The following is a 13165-nucleotide window of genomic DNA, read 5'->3' on the forward strand; positions in this document are numbered from 1 at the left end:
AGGTGAGGGATAAAATGATGTGGTTTGAATTTGAAAAACTCTGTCCAGGCTATATTTTAATGTTTGGTGCTAAAATTAGAAAGCGTTAGATGTGTTTGTCCTTAGAACCCAACTGGCCCATAAAGTTAGGCACGGTTAGAGGCCTCACACCTGCCCTAGCTTCATATGAGTGCCTGGCTTCCTGGTGAGTGTAGCATAACAAGCAGTTGCCAATAACTCAGGTTTTATGCCTCAGCTAGAGTGATGGACTGTATCTTCTCAAACTGTGAGCTAAGCCAATCCCTCTTCTCTCCTCGTTGTTTCTTCTGGGCTGTTGGATCACAGCTATGTTATAAAGAAAGATTAAAACAAAACAAAAAACCCAACTGACCATATTTGAGCAGGGACTGATGAATCCGCAGAGATACCTGTCGCTACATCTCCAACCCTGGGAACCAATTGTTATCTCCATCTCGTCCTCAGTAACTAAGAACTCACCCACTCATGCCCCGATGCCTATCATGTGCCTCCGACATTGCCCCAGAAGCAACATCTGCCAGCACTCAGTGTCTACTGAGTGTCCTCTCCTTCCCCCCAGCCCCTTGCAACCCGGAGCTCCTCATGTAGTCCCTGGTCACCTGTATCATTCTCCTAGTTACCTCTTGGAATCAAGATCTTTCTTGAGCCAGTTTCTATCAACATTTCTACCAACCACTTCCTGGTAAGTAAAATCTCCCCTGACCTGAAACCTGGCCTCCAGCCTTCTCTGACCCAAGGCCTCTCTTCAAACAATCCCTAGTAATCAACATTTCTCCATCAACACTCCCTGGGAAACAACATCTTCCTGTCCGTCTCCCTTTATCCTATCACTAGCATACTGGTTGGTTTCTGTCAACTTGACACAAGTTTGACACATCTGAAAAGAGAGAATCTCAGTTGAAGAACTGTTTCCCCCAGACTGCCCCAGTGTGTGTCTGGCAGCTTCTTCTCCTGCTTGCTGCTGCTGCTGCTTTTCCTCCTCTTCCTCGCCCCCTCCCCTGCCACTGCCACTGCTGCTGCCACCACCTCCTCTTCCTCTTCACCCTCTCTTTGAGAGACAAGGTTTCTTTGTGTATCCTTGGCTGTCCTGGAACTCTGTCTGGCTTCATACTCAGAGACATGCCTGCCTCTGTATCTGGAGGGCTGGGATTGTGTGCCACCACCTCCTGGCTAGAAGGCATTTCCTTGATTACTAATTGATGTTAGAGGCCCCTCACTGTGATGGTATGTCCTTAGACACGTGGGCCTGGGCTGTGTAAAAGCCAGCTGAGCAAGCAAAAGGTGGCAAACCAGGAAGTCGTGGTCCTTTGTGGTCTCTGCTTCAGTTCCTGTCTCTAGGTTCACGCCTTGGCTTCCCTTGATGATGGACTATTAGGCTAATGATCCTTTTCCTTCCCAAGTTGAATCTGGCCAGTGTTTTATCACAGCAACAGAAAGCAAACTAGAGCACCTGGTAACCAACATCTCCCATCACCCTGCCCTTAGTGGCCACCATCCCCTACCTGGTCACTGGTAACAGCATTTGCACTCCCTAAACCCTCAGTGACCACCATGTGCTTCCCAGGTGTTCTCGTCACCAGCATCTCCCAGCAGTCAGTTCCTGCTTAGTCAGATGTTTACTATCCCAAACCATGCTAAACATCTCTTCTCACCCAACACGGCTCCTGCTACCCTGCCCTTAGAAACCAGTCTCCCACCTCCAGGTCCTGGTAACCAAGAACTTGCTCACTCAGTTTCTGATGACCCTCACGTGCCTCCATGCATACTCTTCTGGGTTACCAGCATCTTTCTCCACTCAATCTCATTTAACAACCTCCCTCCTCACCAGGCTCTTACAACCTGGTTCTTCCTGATCACATGTGTCACCCTCCTAACTAGCTCTTGGTCACCAAGATCTCCCCCAACCAAGCTGTTAGCAACCGATATCTCCTTTTGGAGGTTCTGGTAGCCAAACATCCGCACCACATTGACTTGTTGACCAACAACTCCCTCTACAAGTCCCTGAGACACGCTGTCTCTCTGGGCTCCGTTCTAGCCCCCATCCATTCCTGGCAACCAACAACTCCTCAGTCTCGAGCCTGGTAACGAACCTCTCCATCCATCTAGATCCTAGACAGTACCATCTCCCACAACGTGGTCTGCCCACAATATATCCCCAGTAAGCTGACTGAAGCACACATTCAGCTGTTACTGCGATTTTCTTTCTCCTAGTCCTTGATAACATGAAACTTAAGGAAGAAAGCATTTATTTCTTGCTTACGTTTCTAAAGACTCATTCCATCATAGAAGACTTAGCAGAAGGTAGAGAGCACTGGACCTGGATGGAAGGGAAGGCAATGTTAGCGGAGAGGGAGTTTTGCATTCACTTCCGCTTGAGAAACTCCAGGTTGGCTCCACAAGGACTCACTTCCTCTAGAGAGCGCCACCTCCTGCACGTCCTAAAAACGTCTGCAAACAGCGCCACCCAGCGTCCAAATCCTAAGACAGCGAGAAGAAGGCTGCATGCTCCAAACTCCTACAAGAAATGAAACCCTTTAATCATCCATATTTTAATGCGTTAAGTTACAGTATGATAAAAATATATTTGTGCAGCTACTAGGTTAGGAACTGACAACAAAGGCCTTTTTTTATTCAATACACTGAGATCAGTTTTAAAGGCCCCAGAGCTACCAGAGTCATTTCACAAGTTTGTTAAGATCTGCATGCACACTTCTGGCACATGCTGTCAATTTACAGCCTTGGGCTGGGTGGAGTGAAAATAAAAGAGTTTGTTGTGCTGACAACTAAAAAGAAAGCCACAGCTTCATTTCCAAATTGCAATCACCACTGCCTATAGTTTTATGCATTCACAGGCAAATTCTTGCTACTTCTAGAAACTGTAAACTAGTACTATGAACCCCATTGTTGCTGGTGTTTCTTACTTATTTTTTACTTACTTTTTTGTTCTCTCTCTCTAACCACTCTTTGTGTTGCATGTGTTACATATTTCTGTACATATGTTGCATGCTGGCTAGCACACACATGCTGTATATGTGTAGGACATAGGGTGATGTCAGGCATCTTCCTTGGTCACTACATCTTATTTTTTTTTATTTTTGTTCTTAATTGGATTAGGAACTATCTATACAATAGTAATATTTGTGACCACACACAACATTTCTTAACATATATGAGTACAAAAGCCTTTCGAAACAAGCAAGCAAGCAAGCAAGCAATCCACCAAGCAAGGATATTGGACCGCCTGTGTGCACCCCTGCTCACTGCACACCTCTCGGGAAGTGGTTGGCTGTAAAATTAAGCTATACTTCACTTGCTGGCCATATAAGGTTACTGCTCTGCTACTGAATGTCCTTTCCATGTGCTCCTTCCTTCATTCGATGCATGTTAGTGGAACTTTTCCACGAGCACTTCTCCACACATCACCCAGCTAACCGACCACACTTTGTTCTCTTCTTCCTGGGTTCTCCATATTTTCCTTAAGTCCCTTCCCCCAACCCCCGAAACTTCTGCTCCTCCGTTAAGACTCAGTCCAAAGGACCTCTGCCTCTGAGAAGTTTTTTTCCTAGTGACCAGGCGGCACAGGGCACAAAGAGGTACTTTCCCTCCCTCTTTGGTGTACAGACTGTTCTGGTAGCCAAACATCCACACCAGATTGACTTGTTGACCAACAACTCCCTCTACAAGTCCCTGAGACACGCTCTCTCTCTGGGCTCCGTTCTAGCCTCGACACAGCCATGGTGGTGATCAGGTCTGTGGTTTGGTCGTACTTTGCATCGATGCGTCTCTTCTTGAGTACTGCCTTAATTCTCTAACGTTTTCATTGCTGAGGCTTGTCTATAGGACCACCCACCTTAGAGCTCTCTCTGACTGTACTGGCTGGCCAATAAGCTTCAGGGAGCCACGTGTCTCCCTCCTTTCTCCCTCCCAACACTGGGCTTGTGGGCCAACACTGCCATGCCTGTCTTCGGCATGGAGGCCTCACACTTGTATGGCAGGCACTGCATTGACCGAGCCATTTCCCCAGCTTCCTTTCCTGTTTGTTTGTTTTAAATCACAAAGCCTTCAAGTTTATCGTATACAAAGTGAAACATCCATGTATTCATCCACATATGGAAAAATATTCATCCATATAGGGAAGAATGTATATTCATCCCTATATGGAAGAATAACTAAGTTAATTTACTGAACGTCTGAACTACCCCACGTGGAGGCACTGTTGGTGTGTGCTAAGCCCACTCAGAACCTACTCCCCGCAATATGAAAGCACACTGCACATAGTATTAACTCTCATCAAATATCTCTCCACCTTTTCATCCCAACTTGGACTCAATCCTTTGTTCAATTACCCTATAAAACTGGTCCTCAGAAACCAGGAGTACCATCCACCCAGATCCTAGTGTGCAAGATTTGCTCTAATCCAGGACCTAGGAATCAATGTCCCCTTACCCAGTCACTGGTGACCAACCTGTCCTGACAAGCAATACCTGGTCATGAAAATCTCCCCTGACCCATGACCTGGTAAACAAGCCTCCTCACAAGTCCTTGGCAACCAAAACCACCCCTCCCATATCTAGTATCTGGCAACTGACCGCTTGCCCCATCTGATCCCTGGCCACCAACCCCCTCCACCCACTCCTTGGTAAACAAAAATAACCCTGACCCATATCTCTTATCTAGGCCTTTGTAAACAGCATCTCTCTCCAACAAGCCCTGATAAACAACATCTCCACACAAAGTCCCAGGACACTAACATTCCTACCACAAGGTTTCTGGCAACTAATGTATGCTACTGCCACTCTAGCTCTGCTAATCGACCTCCTTGTTCTCCCAGCCCCTGCCAACCAGCACCTCCATCCACCATCTCCATTAGCTAACACCTTCCCATAGCCCATCTCCTCCTAACCCTCAGCTCCTTCAGATGCCTTTGCAAGTATCAGGTCTCCAGAGTGCGCATATTTTTTTTTCTCCATTCAGTTTCCAAGTCAGAGGCTCCCACGATCTCCTCAAATTTGATAGCTCACTAAACTTGGGAGAGTCCTAGGTTCTCAACTTCTTGCTCATGAGGAAGAAAGTCATGAAAGACTCAAACATACAAGTGAGGCACAGAGTGGTATCTCAGGGGATCCCAAGCAAAGGAAACGTCTCCCGTGAGAGGGGAGAGCACACTCTCTCCATCCCATGAGTGTGCTCACTGACACAAAAACTCTCTGACCCTTGTTGGCTAAGGGCTTTTATGGAGGCTTCATCACTTGAGCTATTATTGATAGGCTCCTTGAGGGCACCAGTCTCTGTTTCTCTGCTCTCTGAGGACGTTGGGGTTTGAAGCTGAAAGCTCCTATCATTCTTTTAAGCTCTCTGGTAAATTGTCCTCATCTTGAAACAGTCTAGGCACTGATGACCTAGTCTGCACATCAGATCCCATCTTCCCCCTCTGGAGAGGTCCAAGGGCTTGAAGCGCTGTGTCCCAGGAATCTAGGAACAAAGACCAGACACTCAGTTTCCATTCTTATCACCAATACGTGTTGTGGCTCCGTGTGCTGACTGTTCTCCCGTGCCAGCTTTGTGCCACTCCAGCATATTTTTGTGGTGATTGTTTTATAACAAGTAAAAGGTTGTTTTGGCTCATGATTTTGTAGGCTTCAGTTTGTGGGCAGTTGGCTTCCATTGCTTTGGGCCTGTGGGAAAGGCGGGAACATTCTATTTTGGTGGGAGTGGGTGCAGGCATGAAACTACTCACCTCAAGGCCAGGACAAGAGCAACATTGGGAAAGGCAAAAGCCCTGCGGCTGCCTTCTAGGGTGTTCTAGTGATCAGAGACCTGAAGACCTCTCCTTAGGCTCCGCAACCTCCAAACAGTGAGTTGCCAAGCTGGGGACTGAATCTTAACATGTGCCTTTGGGATCATATTCCCTGTGCAAGCTGGCCTATCCCCTCTGCCTTTGCTTCTAAAACCTGTGGAGAACCACCAGTCTCATCGCAGACTGGCACATACTAGGCAGAGATTTTTGCTACGTGATTGGGCGTGTGCATGAATAAAAGCACACTACTGTAATCACTGCCATGTTAAAAAAAATCCTCCTGATGTTCAGAACTCAGGTACAAGGGCTTTGTTGTCCACCTTTAAAATTCTGTCAAGGTTTCCTAAAACAAAGGCAACTTTGCACTTATTATGCAACTTTATCTGTGGCCCAGACAACACCAAACTGAATGAGTGTCGACACTGTTTTTCTGCAGGCGTCCCCGAGTCCCCTTGCCTGCTTCCTTTGCTCTTTGGACAGCTTTCTGTGTTGAACTCCAGAGGACACGAGGCAGCTCCCTGGAATTTTTCCTGGATTTGTATTAACTGATTAATAAGATTAAAAGGTGCCAGAAGGTCTCAATGATAGGTGTCCTGCTGTGAACGGTGCCTCCGAAACCACAGGCTCCAAGCGGTGAGATGCGGCTGTCGCCACTGGCCATAAACTTGGCCTTTGGGGGATTCTTCTTTGTTATTTGTGATTTTTTTTTCTTCTGAAAAATGGCCAAAGTATTTTGGTCAAGAATACACCTCACACATCTGATGATTTTTTTTTCTTTTGAATGTAACATCCCTTCACTTTGAAATGTGATGATGTCTCTTTTTTTGGATCTTTATAATGGTTCAATATTTATGATTGTGATACACATACTGCAGAAATGTTGAAAAATAAGGTGTGAAGAAAAATTAATATAAGATACAATCCCAACACTGTAATATTTAATGTATTTTCTCTGCTTTAATATTTTCTGTATTAAATCCAGCCAAATTGTCAGAGTTATCTGGAGGATGGTAAGAACCATTTATTAAATCTATGCTGGCAAAATGGCTCAATAGATAAGGATGTTGCGGCCAACCCTGATGACCTGTGTTTAATCTCTGGAATATATAAGATGTAGGAAGAGAATCAATTCTGGCAAGCTGTCCTCTGACTTTCACATGCTGTGACACACACACAAACACACACACACTCACAAAGAAAGAGACAATCTAAATTTTAAAATGTAAAACAAAAGTTAAGCTAAAGCACCAAATATAATCCAACCCACTTAAATTTTTTTTTGTGTTAAAATTATCTGAGTCACAGAGGGAACATGTGCACCTTAGAGTTCCCATTGTCCACTTGTGCCTCAGGAAATACGCAAAGCGGTTGTCCTAATGAAGCACAGACTTATCTTTGGGCCATGCCACAGGTTTAATCTGGAGCATCTGTACTGGCTGGTTTTGTGTCAACTCAACACAAGCTGGCGTCATCAGAGAGGAAGGAGCCTCAGTTGAGAAAATGCCTCCGTAATATCCAGCTGTAAGGTATTTTCATAATTAGTGATTGATGGTGGAGAGCCCAGCCCATGGTGGGTGGGGTCACCCTGGGCTGGTGGTCTTGGGTTCTATAAGAAAACAAGCTGATCAAGCCACGTGGAGCAAGCCAGTAAGCAGCACCCCTCCATCCCCTCTGCATTACCTTCTGCCTCCAGATTCCTGCCCTGTTTGGGTTCCTGTCCTGACTTCCTTCAATGATGAACTCCACTGTGGAAGTGTAAGATAAATAAATTCTTTCCTCCCAACTTGCTTTTAGGTCATGGTGTTTCATCACATCAATAGAAATCCCTAACTATGACAGCATCTCTCTAAGGTCTGCGTATTAAGTGCTTGGTAGCCATTCTGCGCAGATATCGGGAGGTAGTGGAACCTGTAGGAAATGAGACCTGGTGAGAGGAAGTTAGAACAAAGGGTATGTCCTTGAAGGGATATGGAGACCCTGCCCCTTCCTGTCTGTCCTCTGCTTCCTGGCTGCAGTGACATAATGGCTTCTTCCTGTATCATGTGCTCCTGCCATGCTATGCTGACTCACCATGCTCCAAAACAATGGGTCTCCTGACCATGGAACTAAACCTCCAAAAATATGAACCAAGACACGTACTTTCTCCTTGAAAAGTGTTTATCTCAGGTATTTATTGAAGCAGGAGAAACAGAAGGCAGCTGGCAGCAGCGAAGCGAAGTGAGTCTGTATTGTAGGCCTCACATGTTCTCTGAGGGCGCCCCTCGTCTTTGGATGATGGAAGTTGGTGGTTTGTGAAGTTAGTGCATTTCTGACAAGATCGTAAGATTGTTAAGTCAGACAGAGAGGTTGGAAAATGGCTAAGGGGGTGTACAAGATAGGTTATCATTAGAGTTTGTACCTACCATCTTTCAGCCTCTTGACAATCACTGAATTCTAACCAGTCAGGCTTTGTGATGCTTTCAATTAGAATGACACCACAGGCTTGTGTGTTTGAATGCTTGACACTTAGTGGAGCTGTCTCGGAAGGATTAGGAGGGATGGCTGTGTTGGAGAAGGTGTGCCACTGGGAGTATGCTTTGGGGCTTCAAAAGCCCTCACCAGCCCCAGTGTCACTCTCTACCTGCTGCCATCGGATCGGGGTGTGAAGCCATCAGCTATTGCTCCAGCACCACGCCTGTCTACCTCTCACCATGATGGCACTGGACTAACTAGTTGAAACTGTAAGCCAGCCCCAATTAAAGGCTTTCTTTTGTAAGAGTTGCCTTGGTCTTGCTGTCTCTTCACAACATTAGATAGCTAAGAGCCTTGTTGATGCTACTTATTACTAATTAAATATTGCTTATTATTAAATATTTACTTATTAAATAATTACTCATTAAATATCGCTGATGGCCTATGTTGCCAGGATTTGCTTCCTAGGATCTGATATAGATCAGGCTGAGTAGGCAGAAAATCTGTTTCAGGAATAAGGAACAGCTAGTAAGGCTATTAAGGAAGAGCCTCCTGGGTCATATCAAATCAGTTGTCATGATCCTGGTCTGATTTTTGTTGATGATTTGCATTAGACATAACATGAAATATGAAATTATATCTAACATTAAAATAACAACACTGTCTGGTTTAGTGAAGTTAGCAGATAAAAGGAGACACATATATCACAAGTAAAAATGATAATATTTTAAAACTAGGTTGACTATGTATTTCTCCCATTATTTACAATTATTTGTATTCTATGAGATATTTTGTTTCATATTTGGATTATTTGAGGGAGGCTATTATCTTTAATGCTTTTAATTTTACGTTTTTTTTCCCATTTGATCTTACAGCTATAATCTCACGTGGTGTGACTAGCTTTAATAATTTGGAATGCTTTGTCTTTAGCATACACGTTTTTACAATTCTTATTTGTGGACACTACCGTAAGTCCCAGAAGCAGAAGGGTGCTCCTCTACTAATTTACCAGGGTGGACACTACCGTAAGTCCCAGAAGCAGAAGGGTGCTCCTCTACTAATTTACCAGGGTGGACACTACCGTAAGTCCCAGAAGCAGAAGGGTGCTCCTCTACTAATTTACCAGGGTGAACTGAGAACATAAGTGTGCATACCTGTGATCAAATCTTATCGGAGAAGCCAGAGCCGAAAACTTAACGGACCCGGCAAATCCAGGAAAGGGTGTAACTCATCTAAACTCCGTGGGGTGGTGATCCCCCAGTGCTGTGATGGTGGCAGCTGCCACTGAACCACTGTGCATGTCCAGGGCCCGTGGGAGAAGGCTACCCAGTGTCCTGAGATCTTCAGCTCTGCTCCACCCCTGCTGTCCATGTGGGTTCCTTAACTATTGTCTGTTTGTCCTCCTTTCTGCCCATCTGGACCGGCTGTTCTCTTCCCTCTGTAGCTGGACCGAACTCTGCACCTTCCCTTTAGAACCTGAGACTCATAGTGGCTTCCTCCCTACCAACTCATCTCTACTGGGTTTTCCAGCTTTTGTGTCTCATTCTTTTTTTTAACTCTTGCTTTTTAAATTTTTATCTTTTTCACAACTTATTCATTATATATCCTGATTGAAGCCTCATTCCTCTTCCTCTCATCCCCTTTCCCTGGTCCACTGAAAAGGGGAGTTCTCCACTATTGCCATCTGCCCATAGCTTGTTAAGTCTCATCAGGACTGCTTGAATCCTCTTCCTCCATGGCCTGGTAAGGCTGCATCATCAGGGGAGAGTGATCAGAAAGCAGTCAACTAGGTTCATGATAGAGGCAGCCCCTGCCTCCCTCCTCTCAGAGAGCCACATGGAGACTGAGCTGCCAATTTGCCACATCTGAGCAGGGGGTCTACGTCTTCTCCATGCATGGTCCTCCATTGGTGAATCAGTCTCTGCAGGACCCTCTGGGCTCAGATTTTTTAGTTTTGTCGGTCTCCTTGTGGGGCTCCTGTCCCCTCCATGTTCCCCTAATTCCACCCCCTTCTTTCTCCATAAGACTCTCTGTGCTCTGCCCAAAGTTTGGCCCTGAGTCTTAACATCTGCTTTGATCCCCTGAAGGGTGAATCCTTTCAGAGGCTCCTCTATAGTAGGCTCCCATCCTGTTTCCTCTTTTCCACCACTTTTGGGATCTATCCTGTTTACCATTCAGAATGAGATTTAAGCATCCTTCCTAGGGTCTGCCCTAGTGTTTAGCTTCTTAAGGTCTGTAGATGGCTGTCCTGTCTTATATTGCTAATATCCTCTTATTAGTGAGTGTATACCATGACTGTCTTTCTGTTTCTGGCTTATCTCACTCAGGACAATCTCTTCTAGTTCCATCCATTTGCCTGCAAATTTCATGATTTTCTTGTTTTTAAAACAGAGTAGAATTCCATTGTGTAACTATGCCACAATTTCTGCATCCATTCCTCCATTAAGAGACATCTAGTATGTTTCCAGATTCTGGATATTACAAATAAAGCTACTATGAATATAGTTGAGCAAATGTCCTTGTTGAACGTGTGGCATCTTTTTCGTATATTTCCAGGAGTGGTATGGCTGGATCTTGAGGCAGACAACAGCCTACAGCCTGGGAAAGGATCTTCACCAACCCTACATCTGACAGAGGGCTAATATCCAGAATATATAATGAACTCCAAAAATTAGACACCAACAAACCAAATAATGCAATTTAAAAAATGGGTACAGGGCTAAGCAGAGAATCTCAACAGAGGACTATGGAATGGCAGAGGAACACTTAAGAGAAATGCTCAATGTCCTTAGCCATCATAATGCAAATCAAAATGACTCAACCTTACACTCACCAGAATGACTAAGATCAAAAACTCAAGTGATAACACATGCTGGAGAGGATGTGGAGAAAGGAGAACCCTCCTCCATTGCTAGTAGGAGTGCAAACTTGTATAACCACTTTGGAAATCAATCTGGCTCTTTCTCAGATAATTGGGAATAAAGCTTTTGCTTTTTAAGAAAACTCTGCTTTCACTCTGTAATTTGCACACACACTCTCATGCACACATACACACAGAGGCATGTTCACATTCTCGTGCCCACAAATATAATAAGTGATATGTAATGCATGATTCTGAGAGCTAATCTTAGTAATTAAGATGATAACAGAAGGGCCTATGTTTGCCCAGTCACCATTATCAGGAGACTGAGTCTATCTGGCAAATACCTGCCAGTGCTATCACCAAGCCTTATGAATTTACGTTGTTCAGAGCATTCTAACATTGGGAAAGATATAAACCTGTTTACCTGTGCTTCTGATATAAGCACATTTAAGCCACTTCAAGGCATTTTTTTTTTTCAAAATGTCACAAACAAATGTTCAAGCCTATGAGTCTGTGTGGGAACATTTTCCATCCATAATGTAATAAACCATGCTTTGGCTTTCTCAAGGATGACGGTGATTCTGATTTCTGATTTTTAGGATTTACTCAGAGCTAAATGCCCCTCCCCCCAAGCTCTTATCATAAAGAAAGCAGTCTGGGAATGAGTACATAGGTGTTTCATCACTGATTCTTCTGATGTAAGTAGACTATGGTCCAGGCAGTGGGTGTTAAGAGATGGGTAGCGCCACCATGTGGCTGTAGAAAACCTATTTGCATGGAACTGTTTTCCACTGGAGGGAGCTGAAAAACAAAACTAACAACAACAAAAAGCTACTTCTGGCAGATGTGCAGATAACCAAGTTATCTGGTAAACAGTGGTTGAGACGGGAGTGTCAGGAAGAAGCATGCTTTATAAACTGACTGGAATGAACATCTCTGAAGATGTGACAGTGAGTTGGACTAAAGTTACAGACATGGCAGGGACATCCTGTACAGGGCTGCAAATGAGGGAAGAACAAGATGGAAGAACTAAACGGAAGAGAATGAGTACAGAAGACTGCAAGAGGTGTGTGTGTGTGTGTGTGTGTGTGTGTGTGTGTAAAAGATGAGACCAAAGAAGTAGACAGAGGTCTATCTGAAGCCAACCTGTTCCCTTACTGTTTTGCTGAAGTGAAGACCCTGCTCAGCCAAGGCAGGACAATCTCAGGAGAAGGGAATAGAAATCTTACATTCATTAGGACAAAGTATCCATGGATGTGAGACTACCAAATGTGATTTTGTTTTCACAAAATGAAAAAACAAACAAACAAACTGTGAAAAGCAGTGGTTAACTCAAGCAATTTACCACCTCTATGTGGCAATAGGGTGCTACTGATGTGAAAAAGATCAAAATTTAAATGAAAATTAAGTTTTAAAGTCCTGGAGAGACTAAGCATACAACGGACACACCTCAATATAATAAAGGTCATTTACAGTGAGTCCACAGCCAGCGATCATTCTAAACTGAGAGATGGTGCAAGAATTTCCTCTGAAATAAGAAACAAGCTAAGGATGCCCACTCTATATCTATTCCATATTGTACTTGCAGTCTTAGCTAGAACAAAAAGACATCTGAAGGAGATCAAAGGGACACAAATAGAAAGTGAAGAAGATCCAGTATCTTTATTTGCAGATGATAAGAATTATTTTTTTAATCTAAAAGATCCTAAAGACTTCCCAGGAATCTTCTACAGATGATAATACTTTCCACAAAGTAACAGGATATAGGACTAGCACACACACACACACACACACACACACACACACACACACACAAATCAGTAGTCTTCCTATATATAAATGATAGACAGAGAAGTCAGACAAATGTGACCTGTTATAATGGTCTCAAATATATCTTGGGATAACTAACCAAGCAAGTGAAAGACTTGTATAACAAAAACTTAAAAATATAGAAGAAATTGAAGACATCAGAAGATGGAAAGGATGCCCCATGGGTTGATAGGATTAATATTGTAAAAATGGCCATCATACTAAAA

This window comes from Meriones unguiculatus, chromosome 9, assembly GCF_030254825.1.
Source record: "Meriones unguiculatus strain TT.TT164.6M chromosome 9, Bangor_MerUng_6.1, whole genome shotgun sequence".
Taxonomy (NCBI): domain Eukaryota; kingdom Metazoa; phylum Chordata; class Mammalia; order Rodentia; family Muridae; genus Meriones; species Meriones unguiculatus.